Source organism: Delphinapterus leucas, chromosome 9, assembly GCF_059928025.1.
Source record: "Delphinapterus leucas isolate spDelLeu-1000000601 "Yukka" chromosome 9, BTC_Dleu_Yukka2, whole genome shotgun sequence".
Lineage (NCBI taxonomy): Eukaryota > Metazoa > Chordata > Mammalia > Artiodactyla > Monodontidae > Delphinapterus > Delphinapterus leucas.
In genome coordinates, this window is record NC_143137.1 from 87392299 (window position 1) to 87407597 (window position 15299).

The window sequence follows — 15299 nt, forward strand, 5'->3', positions numbered from 1 at the left end:
AATGAAAGAGTGATCAGATATCATACATATTACACCTGCATAGAGTCATCTTTCTTTACCACCTGGCCTATTCCTCACGTCAAGGGGCTTCATTCTGTTATTGGAACCCTCCCTGAGTCTCCTGTAAGAGTTGGGCTCTTCAAGTAAGACTAAATATTTGAAACATAGAGTGCCAAGTTTCCTTAATCCTAAAATATTTTTAAAGATTAGAGCAGCCTTGTGTTGTCTTGAATACTTGAAGAGGTGCAAGTACAAAATTGTCATTTGAAACATCTCAAGTCAGGTAATTCCATGACTGTGTCTCTCTGTAATGTACTTGATTGACAAATGATTTCCTGAGCTGATTTTTACGTCGAACCGAGGACAAATAGACATCGGAGGGAACTGCCTTTCACTGGCTTTTGTTAAGCAAGAGAAGATAGAGTAAGCTGATGCTGAAAGAACCCTCATTTCCTGAAAACTGAGTCTAAAATATCTGAAGGGTTAATCAAGTCTCTAGATTCTGCCCGTTAGAAAGCATGGTGAAGTAAGGGAGAAGTGATGCCGCATGGGATGGGGGGACCACACAGTGAGCTTTCCTTGGCAGGGAGGACATGACTAACATGCACAAGTTACTCCAGGTTAGCCCCACATTTGTATTCACTCCCCACCCCAGACTTTTGCTTTGTAGTTCTTGCCATTCCTTTGCTATCCCGTTTCACCACTGTGTGAGGGTATGTGTCTGTGGAGGCCTCCACTGGCCTTTAAATGGTGAAGATCACTTTAACAAGTCTCATAATTTAGCAGTGACCTGCCTCACAGACTATGTCCTGAGCAATAACGGATGAAAAGATTGTGGAATCCTTTGCAGCTACACAAAATGCTGCAAAGACTATAATGAGGAACAATTCCACAGAGGTTATAAATTTTGTAGCCAAGAGGATAATAAGCAATTTTTATCAGCAATTTTAATTCCCTGGTCTCCTGGGTCTGGCGTGAGAGCAGTGCCATGCTAGACCCTGGGGATGCCTAGACCAACACTGTTCAACAGAAATGTCATGTGAGGCAGAAAAGTACTTTGACATTTCCTTGTAGCCACAGTTTTAAAAGTTAAAAAAAATAAAGATGAAATTAATTTTAAGAATATATTTAACCCAGTATATCCAAACTTTAAATTCAACATGTAATCAATTTTGAAAAGTTATAAATTAAATATTTTTACATTTTTTTCATGCTAAGTCTTAAAAATCCAGTGTGTATTTTATTCTTGTAGCTCATCTCAGTTCAATGAGCCACATTTCAAGTGCTCAATGGCCCACATGGCCAGTGGGGCCTGAATAGGACAGCACAGGCCGAGGCAGCAAATAGCCCACCGAATACAAGTTTTCTGACTTTAATTATAATGTCCATGAGTATGTGAAAATGCTCTTAGCTTTCCACAAATAATTGATGAATCCGACCTGCTGTGTTTCCCAGCAGGAACCCAGCTTCAGGGAAAGGAAGAGGAAAAGCATCAGTGTTTTCTGAGCTACTGTATGAACAAGGACTTAGGTCATCTCCTTTGCCCCAAAACAGATCTGTGAGGAGGGGAAATGGTCCTTATTTTGCAGAAGAGAAAACCAATATCAGCGAGTCCAAGGGCTCACCAGGGTCACACAGCTAGTGCTGGCAAAGCGGGGAGGGAAGGAACTCGGCCTTGGCTCCAGAGCCCTGTCACTTTCTGCTCTATCACAGTCCCTCCTCAGACCTCGCTAGATAGCAGTGGCTCTCAAACTGGTGAGGTCTCCTAGAGGTCTTGTTCAAACACTGGTTGCTGGCCTCTGCCCCCGCAGTTTTTGATTTGGCAGGTCAGGGTGGGGCCTTGGAATTGATGTTTTTAACAAGTTCCCCGGAGATGCTGATGCTGCTGGTCCAGGGACCACAATTTGAGAACCTCTGAGGTACTGGCTGGATATGATATCTTATATAGATGCCTATCTGTCTTAAGCTAATAATGATGCTTCCCTACGTTGGCAGAAACTGAACTTTGATCTATAAATTTGTCCATTATTGTTCTCTTAGCTAAAGCTGGCCACCCTGTAGTATGGACTGGGAAAGATCCACTAATCGTGACCCTTTTAATTCATTTTAATTAACCATTGAACGTAAGTACTTTATTGCAAGTAAGGAAGCATTCACCTCTTCACCCAGTTCCTGCAGAGAAGAGGAAATGATACATGTGGATGTCTCGCATCATGTAAACACTGGGTAGTCTTTTCTCAAGCACACACATTTCTAAGTCACCACTACTACCTTTTGAAAATTTCATGCAGTATCTTTTATTTAAGATGGAGCCACATCATCAGATATTTTCCTAGTGGCATTTTTTAAAAGCAAGTGATAGTCACTGTGTGTTTACCGCAGCTTAGAAAAATCCTATCCTAGTCTGAAATTTAACTTACTGTGTTTTAACCACCACTGCTGTGCTCAAGAGACAAGAAATTATTTACCTTTCTACTAACAAGTTCCACCATCTCTTGATTTATTAAGTGGCTTGGGGACATTTTCAATCTTTCTAGCCAGTGACCTCTAGCCCTTTTCATTCTTGCCAGGGAGAGCCCTTTTCATTCCTTTTATTTATTTTTAATGACTTTTAAGCCCTCTCTTCTAACCCAACTCTCAAACTCTGGCAATATCTAAAGAAAAACAACAGATTACCTTATGCTGCCTATCATGGAGCCCATCATTTTCACAAGATGACAGCAGACCTGGGTGTGCTGATTTGATAGGATTGGGCAAACTGATATTGGCACTGAAAATGGAAGACTTATCTTCCTTAGATGCCTCATCAGAAATACGAGTAGCATGTGTGTGTTCAAAACCAAACAGAGGACAGGCTGATTTTTACTCAGTCACCTAATGACTGTATAGATGGAAGTGAAGTGGATGTGGGGCAATTAGGCTGGAAAGACCACTAAGTCTCTCAAGTTACCCACAGCCTACACCTTTCATAACAGATGCTTTAAGCCTGTTTTCTTATCTGAATGTGGATTGATTGATTTAGGTTTTTTCTTTTTTGTTTATGTTTAGAATAGTTCATCCTTGTAGCACTTAGAGCTTTTAAGAAGGGAAAGGGTAGGATTTTGGTCTATCTGAATAATTGAAAAAAACTGTAATTACCCCAATATCACAAAGACATGTTTTGAACAAAAACATTAGGAGGAAAGGCCACCGGTTCAGTCAAGTCACCAAAAATGCCTGACATTTTTCAAAGCTTTTCCCTGCCATGTCTCTTATGACTCCTGGGCTCTGCTCTGTTCTTGGGTGCTGGTTCTGAAGGAAGGTTTGGGAAGCCTGGAGTAGAACGAGGGGAAAATCGTAAGATAAAAAATGTACTTGAAGAGTTCTTCCTCTTCATGGTGTATTTCACAAATGCAGAATTCCTTCATTTGATTTGATCCGGAAACAAGTAGAACTGCCGTAGAGTCAATATCCCCAAATATATAGCCTACCAGAATTTTCACTTAATGGCATCTTGACACAAGCCTGGACTTCATTCTTCAAGTACAAAGCCCATGCCCTGGATGTAAAGACACGGAATACCATAGTGCAGTCCCTTTGATGGAAGTGCCAGCAAGCCATATTAGGAAACAGCAGTTTGTCTCTAGAACATCACAAGGAGGAAGACTGATCGATTTTACCAGACACTACCAAAAGATTTTCTAAGCTACCTACATTTCCTTGCTATAGTGCAGTGCTTCTCACGCTGTCATGTGCCTATGAATCACCTAGGGATCTGGTTAGAATGCAGATTCTGATTCAGAATGAGCTTCAGGTGATGCCAGTGCACACAGTTTGAGCAGCAAGGACCTAGAGGACTTTGTACCTGGCATGCCAGTACCTGGCATGAGAGGGTTAATATCCACGACCTGAGAGCAGATATGTTCACTGAAGCCAGAGAGAAAGAGAGGGAGATGCAGATAGCAAGGAGGAAAAATAAGGACCCGACTAAAAATGACAAGAGAAAAGCCAGGTGGAACTTGGTATCTGGAGAGCAACATGACAAGTAGCATGTGGTGCCTCAGGCCAGCAGTAGCAGTTGAGGATGTCATGACTGTGGGAAGGGTGACGGGTGCAGTGAGGAATCTCAGAAGTATCAGAAATCTGTGTGGGCAAGCAGCTGAGTTGCAGATTCCTAGAACTGAGACTCAGACCGAGGACAACAAGACAAGGTTCCATTGACCAAAAGTGCAGCTTCAGAAACATGGCTGCGGGCTTCCCTGGTGGCGCAGTGGTTGAGAGTCCGCCTGCCGATGCAGGGGACACGGGTTCGTGCCCCTGTCCGGGAAGATCCCACATGCCGCGGACCGGCTGGGCCCGTGAGCCATGGCCGCTGAGCCTGCGCGTCCGGAGCCTGTGCTCCGCAATGGGAGAGGCCACAACAGTGAGAGGCCCGCATACCGCAAAAAAAAAAAAGAAACATGTCTGAGTCCACAGATATGAAAACTCAGCCCTGAAAAAGCTAGTATTTAATACACGTGGTCTGGGTGTTGAGCACAGTTGCAAAGGGCTTTGTAATTACTATCTCACATAGTTCTCATAGATATCTGTGGCAGGCGTTATTACTCCATCTTGGACAATTATCTGAAGTTCAGAGGAATTAATTTCTAGTCTAAGGTCCCTCACTGTTCAGTGGCAAAGCAAACAACTCACATTCTATACTCTTTCCGTGACCCCGTACAGGCCTAGCAGCACACTAATGGGATAACATAACTCTAGCCCAGGGCTCCTGCAGTCTGACCCCAGATTCGAGGAAGGAGGTGGGCCTTCAGTTCAGCAAGTGGCCTGAAGATGGGAGAGGGAGCGGAGGGTAAGGTGCCAGGCATTGCGGGACATAGTATGAAGACCTGCTAAGACTTCAGTTCAGGGTTGTGATGATCCCAGAAATGATTCAGTCTCTGTTAATTCTTCAGTTATTTCATGTGGGAAGTACCCATATCTTAAGCTCTGGGCTTGTCAATAGTAATTGAGCGCAAAAATTGTTGGGGGAGGACAGGAGAGACATTGTAAAGGTCACAATGTCCCAACTGTACCCAGACTTTGTCCTTATTTCTCTATGTGAGTGTCTGAGGTGGCTGTCCCCAAACATTTCATTGAAAGAAACCCAATGGCTCCGTTGCAGTGCATTCAACAGCCTGGCAGTAGTCATGGGTGTGTTGATGAATGCTCTTCAGTTTAAATGAACAGAAATTGACTGGACTAAGTTTGAAGAGAAAGAGGCAAAGTAGATGTGGTGGGGATATGCACATTAGCCCACTGAACCCTGTTGTATCCCATGTGTGGTTTGCTGCATGCCACAGGCTGGAGCAGTGGAGAGCACATTGCTCAGATCCTTAGAATGCGGCTCTGCACACCACTTAGCTTCCACTAAGCAGAGGTTACCTCAAGAGCTGGAGGCCACGCCCCCCAGTTGATAAGGGGGTGCGGTGGCTGGAGGGTGAGCGTGGTAGCAGATATCTCCATGGCCAGTTCTTGGCTTTACAAGTATCAAGATTCTTCCTGGTGTGGCTCCTGACAAAACCAGTGTGGTCCTAAAGCCAGTGGCTTTGGGAGCAGCGTCTTGCTTCCCCAGCTTTCTGGAAGGGCAGTAACTCCCCCAGTGGGCCACTTCTGTGGGATTGTTTGGGGAGTTGTCCTGAAAGCTTGGCTTAGAGCCTGTTCCTGTCCCTACCAACAACTTGGTCAGTACCCAATTCCTACATTAAACCCCTTTCCGCTGAAACTAGCTAGAATGGATTCTCTTATCTGCAGCTGAACCTTGACTAATCCGGGAGGAATTTACAATAAGGATATTTAGGGATGTCACCTAGAAACAGAGCAGTAAAGAAATCAAGGAGTAATCATTGACTCTTACTCTCTGCGTGTGTATCCCTGTCTCTCTCACCCACTTCATTCTTCCTTCTCAGTAAACCTGCTTTCTTTACTAATCAGCCCTTTATACAAGGTGCTTTGAGTTCTCCTCTCTCTGACATCCTTGCTCAGAAATGATGGACAGTCCTTTAAGCCTAATCCCAAATTCCCAAGGAAGAGAAACTGATTGGCCTAGGTTAGGCTGAATGTCTACCCCTGGTTCACCCGGCTATTATTTCAATTACAAAGCCCTGTGAAGTTTTTTGGTAGTTTAATGATCCACATTTACAATTTAGGAAAGTGGGTCTTAGTTTACATGACTTGCCCCAAATCACAGCTGTTAAGCAGAAGATTTCGGATTTATACCCGTATCTCCTGACCTCAAATTTGATGCTCATTCCACTGTACTATCACTGCTTCTTTAGTATTTATAATTATATCTGTGGAGTACTTTACAAAGTGTTTTTATATCCTCTGTCTCATTTGATCCTCCAACCGTCCCCTTATTATTGTCCTCATTTTAGAGACAGGAAAATTGCTCACAGAAGCTAGGTGACTTGTTCAAGGTTCATGCCTCCATCTTCTGTTTCTCGGGGGAAATAATGTTGGGGTATGGGTGAGGGAAGCCAAAATGTAAATGGAGCCCAATCTCATAGGATATCAGATCTGAAACTTCAAAACCACTTCTTATAATGGGTTCCTTAGAAGCAACCAGAAAATGACACTTAGTTTTTCATTTTGTTTTTGACGAAGTGGGTGGGGAAAATTCTGTTGAATGCTAAAATTTTGATAAGTCTAAATAAATGGCCGTTTTAAGGGAAAGGACTCCAGCCTAGCTACAAGGAAGAGGAAAGGTTATGCCACTAGCAGGTTACTAGGGAGCTGATAAAACACATCTGAAATAGAATTAGATGTTTTTCTTTTGAGTTTAAAGATAAGCATGGGCTGCAGAATGCTGCTGAACTCAGTATTTGGCCAAAGACCTTGCTATAGTTTCTTGCTGTACTTGAAAGAGATGCCTAGATGACCTTCCAATTTTAATACACCTTAGGAATTATTTCTGTGGGGGAGGAACAGCATTAGCATGAAGGACTCGTTCCTGCTTTCTTGTCATCGCTTTTAGAAGTAGTTATGCTTTCCTTTCAACCTAACTTTTGCAAAGAAAGGCATTTACCAAGAGAAGTTACAAAGGCATTTTCTGCACCATCTTTAACTAATAGTTACTGAGCTGCCGTCACATACGAAGTGCAATACAGGGCATGCAAAGGACCAAATACTTTTTGGTCTTGCCAGCTGCTCCATTACTCCTCTCATGATGACCTTGTGGCAGCAGGGCAGAGTCCTGTGATAGAAGACTCAGTTATTGTAATTCTCAGCAGAGCCTACATCACGCGTTTCCACTTCCCACTGCTTATGTGCAGTGCAGATGTCTGATGACTGTGGCGCAGTGATGGAAGTCCAGGCTCCAATCTCTTGGGCAGAAATCCTGCCCTTCTCCCGGAAAAGTTCTGGCAGCTCTTTCATGATTGACATCAGGCTCTATTCACCCCCCTGCACTTCACATCACTACTTGGGAGCTATTTTAAAACTCCAGCATGTTCTTCTCTATTTTATAGTCAGCTCTCATAATTCTCTAAACCCTGCTCTATGGCTTCTTTTCTGCTGGATCATCATTGTATGACACAATTGTTTGTTCCTGAGTTGGCACAGAAATCCATAACGACTATCTAGAATGACCGTAAAATAATTTCTGTGCGTGGTGAAGCTGAGCTTTGTTGTTATCTTGGCTTTCTAGAGAACAGAAGACACTTAGGAGATATGGGAGACAATCTGAAGAATGAGGAGTGGGGTGATCTACAACTAAACTGTATTTTCTTGGGAGTCTGAATGTCACAGGAACGAGGCTTTGGCAGAGGCCAATGTGAGGAGCACCTGCTTTGTCAGGCCCCTGAGCTTGGAAAATCCAGCCATGAAGGACGTGAACCAATAACAACTACAGGATGCTTCACTTGGATCATTTCTGATCTCTGCTGATTTTCTCCACCTTGTTCGTTTTGTGATGATCCTCATTTTAAAACTAAAATACTAAATGGGTTAAATTTCACCTGGAAAACTATAATTGGCTCTCCCTTTAGGATTCTGTTTTGCTGTCCAGTCCATGAGGTCTGGGGAAAAGGGGATGGAGCCTTTCTCTCCCTCCCCATCTATGAGGCAGCCCCTGAAAAGAACCACTGGGGTTCCTTGGCCCACAGTTTGAAAACCACTGCCATACTTCTACCCTTGTGTGTGATCCTCTGATTCTGAGGCCCTCAGATGAGTGACAGAATTTGACATCAGAGGATGAGAAAGAGAGCAAAACATTCCTTTCTTCTTTCATTCTGCTTCCCAACTTCCTGCTCCCATTTTTTTCTCTTCTAATTTCCTTCTCCCCTCAATTTTTCACCTCTATCACTCTGTCAGTCTGTGGCAAAGTTCAAACTGTGGGTTTGGGCAACCATACCAGATGTCTCAGAAAAGTCATATTCAAAACACATGAAATGATGTTGGGGGAAGGAAAACTCATTTCATGGGTTTTCAGTCAATATCTCTGACTGGCACCAAATCCAAAGTAGCTTAGTCCTGGTTTGGATACCAAGTTCATACATTTTATTTCCATTATTATTTGCATTTAGCAGAGCTTATAATTATGGGAAGCATTGTAATTGCTTGCCTTTATCTTAAGAAACTTGGATTTTCTTTTTAAAAAGCTAAAAGCAAAAATCACTGAATGTTTTACAGTGGTGTGTTAGTTTCTGCTGTATAACAAAGTGAATCAGCTATACATATACATGCATCCCCATATCTCCTCCCTCTTGCGTCTCCCTCCCACCCTCCCTATCCCACCCCTCTAGGTGTTCACAGAGCACCGAGCTGATCTCCCTGTGCTATGCAGCTGCTTCCCACTAGCTAGCTATTTTACATTTGGTAGTGTATATATGTCCATGCCACTCTCTCACTTCGTCCCAGCTAACCCCTCCCCTTCCCCGTGTCCTCAAGTCCATTCTCTACGTCCCCGTCTTTATTCCTGTAAAAATGTTTCAGCAACAACAACAACAAAAAATCCTGAATGTCTGCAAATTTTGAAAGATTAAGTTATAATGCAAACCAGTTTAAAAAAAAGGTCAAAGTTATGATCAAATGGGATAAGCTGGGACTTTCTGAAAATGATATTTGTCAAGGTAACCATCATGTTCATTCTCTTCAGTCTTCTAGTTTAGTGCCCTCAGTAGCGATCAGATAGAAACTGTTTAGGACGAGAGCAGTTGGGGATTAAATGGAGCCGAGAGAGGTCATTTGGTGCTGCGATCAGGGAATGAGCTCTAGAAGGAGAAGTGGGAATGCTGGAGGATTTGTAACCCAGGGGTGCCCCTGGCAGGTTTCTTCCATCCTGGAGAGGACCTAGAGAGAAGGGCTGAAAATTCACGTAATACCCAGAGGGACAGGATTAACAGAATCACCCTGCCTCTGATATCTTGAGGCCCGGGGAAGCTGATCTTACTCTCTCCAGTTGGTATTTATGTAGTCTCTGGGTAAAGTTTGCGTTTAGGCTTCTCCGAAATGAGTTTTAGGTACCCTGTGCATATTTTTAATCTTTTTCTGAGGTGGGTTTGGCTTACTTTGTTACACTGCCTTGAATTTCTAAGCATCTTTCATCAAGCCTCTCAAAGTACAAACCCTAATTAAAGCAACCTTGCAACTTGCACAGGAGGCAGAGAGATTTTGTTGAAAAAACCATGGAAGTGAAATGGATTGACCAAAATATATCACCAGATCCACAGGTTGGCTTTAGAATAAAAACCCAGAGTTCAGTGGCTTCTGACTTCCCCTCCTAACAATCACACCTCCAGATTTGGAGTTTTTTCCCCACTTGTAAAATAATTTTTATTTATACTGTTGTCCTATAACATGACTTTTAAGGAAGTTGTAGAACAAAGCAGAAAAAGAAGACATGTGATTTTCATCTTTACCTAAAAGTAAATACTCCCAGATTGTTTTCTACCCTCTCATCCCCATCACGTGGCATTCTCAGTTCTCTAATCCCTAAAGCTCTGAGATAATGACTCTTGGAGCAAAGAAAAACAAGCTACTGACATCTTCCACATCAGCCTCCAAGGAGAATACTTACGAAAGACTGAAGCAGACATTCCAACACCCTTGTGATCCTTCTGCTAGAAAACAAAACCAGGAACAAAGCTTCTTCCTTCCTCTTACTGGAAATATCTCAGCTCTCTAGTTTTGATCTTCATGTTCGATATTGTTTTTAAGTTCATACAGTGACCTGGTCAATTGGCTGAGGGTGTCTGAGAATTTGCCGAGAACACTGTTCTTGGCTCAGTGAGGAAAAATTGACACCAAAGGACACACTCCTATCTCTGTGGAGTAAAAACCACTCTGAGTGTTGCCTTTTTTATTAGTGAAGTCAGCAGAGCTGGGCTTCAGCCTGCTCCTTTGCCCAACGTAGCTAGAGGTACTGTGTGAAATGGTATGAGACGACAGTGCAGGGAACCAAGGTCTCTTAGTGTCCCTTTGTCATCTGTAGATGCTACCCTTCCCAGCAGCATAATCCCTGCTAATTAGCCAACTGGCTGCATTATTTCTACGACTAACAGTTTTCAAACAACGAGAAGGAGGTCCAGCAAGCAAAGCCTCTGGCACAAAGAGATTAGTTTGACTTCTGTTTCCAGGAACAGAACACTACTCCTAGCATCGCCCTATTAGAAGATGGGTTTGTTTCCACCTTCTAGCAAACTGAAACAGCCCTCTCTCCAACTTGCCTGTTCTGTTGCACTCTTCTGTTGCACTCTTCAGTTGCCCTGCAATCCTTCATACAAATGTTAATCAAAGCATTCAGGTACTTCCATACCTGCATGCACAAACAGCCACTGGGCGACATGAGTGAGATAAAAAGAGATGCTCAGACAGAACGTCTCTGAACACCAGCCTCACCTTCCTTCAAGGTTCTGTCAGCTATTAAACACAGATGCTATTCAGTAGTGAATCCAGAAACCAAACTGCCCTCAGGCATTTGGGAAACAGAAGTGTGGATATCATTTCAAACATCCCAGAGTTTCTCATTAAATATTTGATCTTTTCCATCCAACCAGTGAATTCTAAAGGGGACAAACTGCCTTCTGGCTTTACATCATTTATAAAAGCCAAGTTGAAGGGCATCCAACCCTTCAAGTTCGGGAAGAAAGGCTTTTGAGCAACTTTCTTACTGTCATAAAGGAGGGAACAAGAAGAATGGGCTTTAAAGGCAGGAAGACATGTTTTAACAAAATACTAATGTTCATCTCTCTTTTGCCTTTCTAAGAACAAGACAGTCTCCCTAATATAGTCTAAATCAGACCCTCAAGATTAGCACTGTTAAAGAAAGTATACAAATATTAGTTTGAGCTGTAGAAAATTTCAGGCAACCTTTTTGACCTAAAATATGGCAATTTCCTATAGTTCAATCTAATAGAAAAAATTAACACTCTTGATATACAAAATAAATTTTGCACTAACATGGTAGCCTAAAAGCAATACAATCTCAACAAAGAACTTGCTAAATTTATTTATTTGACACATAAAAGGCTAAGTAATAGGGTTTCCTCCCATCTGCCTTTGAGGCCCAGCCAGAAAGTTGGAGTCATTCTAGTATAAGATATTCTGAAACCCCAATAAACTGTAAGAGATATGAGGCAAAGAGGATGAGGCAACAAGGAGGGATGCATAGTTTCTTTAGGAGACTTAAAGGAAAGAAATAGATCATTCTCTTTCCAGAATGCTGTGAGGGGGATAAATTAGATGACTCCAAACAGAAGACAGGAATAAAAATTAAGCAAGTAAAAATTCTGAGAATCTGAGGCTGAAGCTCACTTTGAGCTGGGGTCCAGGGAGCCAAAGAAGTGGAACCACAAAGAGAAACAGGTTCTGTGAAACATTGCTGTGTAACACACCTACTTGTGGTCTCACTGTAGAGGAGATAAAAGTTAGAGAAGTAGACCAGTAACACTTCCATTTATGTAGGAAAGCCTTGCTCTGAGAATGTCCAAATAATTTTTCATGTACACATAAGTGATGAACTTAATAATACTTGCTTACTGAGCTCCATAACATTCTCAGGAGACTGGAAGAGCACAGACCATAATGGCACAGGTATAATCCAACCACATAGGAATGGCAAACATCCAACACACATCCTCCACTTCCCCCTTTCCACACCCATTGCAGACATCATTAATCTATCCTGTCACTCTTCCGCCTGAGCCATAAGGAAGTCTCAGAATCCTCCTCAACATCGATTCCAGACAGCCACTACCAAATAATCTGAAATAAAACCAGAAATGAAGCTTATTTTCTATAGCCCCTGTGAGTTCCCTCTCTGTATCTTTATTAACGCTGCTGTCTCCCCCCTGGATGATCTCTCCTCACCCTTATGACTTGCATCTTCTTTCTCACCCAGCCCCGACCTTCCTCCACTAGAATGTAAGTTCCTTAAAGTGCAAGGATCTTCCTTCTGTTCATTGATGAACTCCCAAGGCCCTAGAACAGTGCTTGGCGCAAGGGTGGATCAATCAGTCATACTTTTCAGGGACATCTCATACATCACCTCTGTAACAAACCCTTCTCAGCCCTGCCAGCCAGAAGCCACCTCTTTCTCTTCTTGCTTCATGCAGCCACATGCATGAGTAACCTCTTTACCAAACTTACCACACTTGGCCTGTAGACCCTCCAATCAGTCTTTGCTGAATTGAATTAGAATAAGAACAGAGAACAGATCAAATGATTAAAATAATGATACCTCATAGGTGTACAGCACTTTCACTTTTTCAGATATGTATTTCATTTCATTCAATCCTATGAGGTGAAGGGGACAGGAATTATCATCTCCATTTTATAGGCGTGGGAACATTGGCACAGAGGTGGCTTTTCTTGTGATTTGCTCATGTCAGAGGTAGCATCTATCTGCTCAGTGCTCTTTCCACTAGATGATGCTGCCATTTGATATCTCATTTGCTTCAGTAGAGGCTATATCCATATTCTCCAATTCCACAGTTTTGGAAATATATACTAGTTACATAGTTGTCGTTATGTTATATTTTGAGTATTTCACTAAATTTTTTTTTAAAGAAAGTTAGTGCCCAATGAATATTGATATTTTGGCTCTCCTTTGTAGTTCCTAATTAATATTTCTCCTGCTGTTCATTACGCTCATCCATGAGTGATTTGCTAACTCTACCGCTTACTCTCTGAAGAAAATAAGAGATTCTGGATTTTTTCCTCTGAGCCCAGAATTTACCCTTAGGTTTATTTATTTTTATTTTTTTATTGAGGTACAATTGACATATTAGTTTCAGGTTTACAATGTAGTGATTCAGTTACTGTGAAATGATCACCATAATACATCTAGTTAACATTTGTCATCATACACAGTTACACATTTTTTTTCTTGTGATGCAGACTTTTAACATGTACTCTTTTAGCAAATTTCAAATATGCAATACAGTATTATTAACTGTAGTCACCATACTATACATCATATCCCATGATGTATTTATTTTATAACTGGTAATTTGTACATTTGACCCCCTTCATCTGTTTCCCCCATACCCTATCCCCTGCCTCTCATAAATACCATTCTGTTTTCTAAGTATCTCTGAGTTTGTTTGGTTTTTCTGTTTTGTTTTATTTTTTTTAGATCCCACATACAAGTGCGAACACGTGGTATTCATCTTTCTCTGTCTGGCTTATTTCACTTGGCATAATGCCCTCAAGGTTCATCCATGTTGTCAGAAATGGCAGGATTTCCTTCTTTCGTGGCTGAATAATATTCCATTCTATATGTATGCACAACATCTTCTTTATCCATTCATCTGTTTCTGTATACTTAGGTTGTTTCCATGTTTTTGGCTATTGAGTAATGCTGCAACAAGTAAGAGAGTGCAAATATCTTTTCAAATTAGCGTTTTCTTTCTCTTTGGATAAATTCTGAGAAGTGGAATTGTTGGATCATATGGTAGGTCTATTTTTAATTCTTTGAGGAACCTCCATATTGTTTTCCATAGTGGTTGCAACAATTTACATTCCCACCAACAGTGAACAGGAGTTCCCTTTTCTCCACATCCTTGCCAACACTTGTTATTTCTGGTCTTTATGATAATAGCCATTCTGACAGGTGTGAGGTGATAGCTCACTGTGGTTTTGATTTGCATTTCCCTGATGACTACTGATGATTACTGATTAAGTCTTTCCATGTGTTTGTTGACCCTCTGTATGTCTTCTTTGGAAAAATGTCTATTCAGGTCCTCTGACTATTTTAAAATGAGGTTGTTTGGGGTTTTGCTATTGAGGTGTATGAGTTCTTTATATATATATATATATATATATATATATATATATATATTATTGGCCCCATATTAGGTATATAATTTTCAGATATTTTCTCCCACTCATTAGCCTGCCTTTTTTTTTTAGCACCTTTATCAGAGTATAATTGCTTTACAATGGTATGTTAGTTTCTGCTATATAACAAAGTGAATCAGCTATACATATACATTTGTTCCCATATCCCCTCCCTCTTGCATCTCCCTCCCAACCTCCCAATCACCCCTCTAGCTGGTCACAAAGCACCGACCTGGTCTCCCTGTGCTATGTGGCTGCTTCCCACTAGCTATCTATTTTACATTTGGAAGTATATATAAGTCCATGCCACTCTCTCAGTTCGTCCCAGCTTACTGTTCCCCCCACCCCTGTGTCCTCGAGTCCATTCTCTACGTTTGCATCTTTATTCCTGTCCTACCCCTATGTTCTTCAGAACCTGTTTTTTTTTTTTTTTACATTCCATATATATGTGTTAGCATACGGTATTTGTTTCTCTTTCTGACCTACTTCACTCTGTATGACACTCTCTAGGTCCATCAACCTCACTACAAATAACTCAGTTTCGTTTCTTTTTATGGCTGAATAATATTGCATTCTGTGTATGTGCCACATCTTCATCCATTCATCTGTCGATGGACACCTAAGTTGCTTCCATGTCCTGACTCTTGTAAATAGAGCTGCAGTGAACATTGTGGTACATGACTCTTTTTGAATTATGGTTTTCTCAGGGTATATGCCCAGTAATGGGACAGCTGGGCCGTATGGTAGTTCTCTTTTTAGTTTTTTAAGGGGCCGCCATACTGCTCTCCATAGTGGCTGTATTAATTTACATTCCCACCTACAGTGCAAGAGGGTTCCCTTTTCTCCACACCCTCTCCAGCATTTATTGTTTGTAGTTTTTTTATTGTGGCCATTCTGACTGATGTGAGGTGATACCTAATTGTAGTTTTGATTTGCATTTCTCTAATATTAGTGATGTTGAGCATCCTTTCATGTGTTTGTTGGCAATCTGTATATCTTCTTTG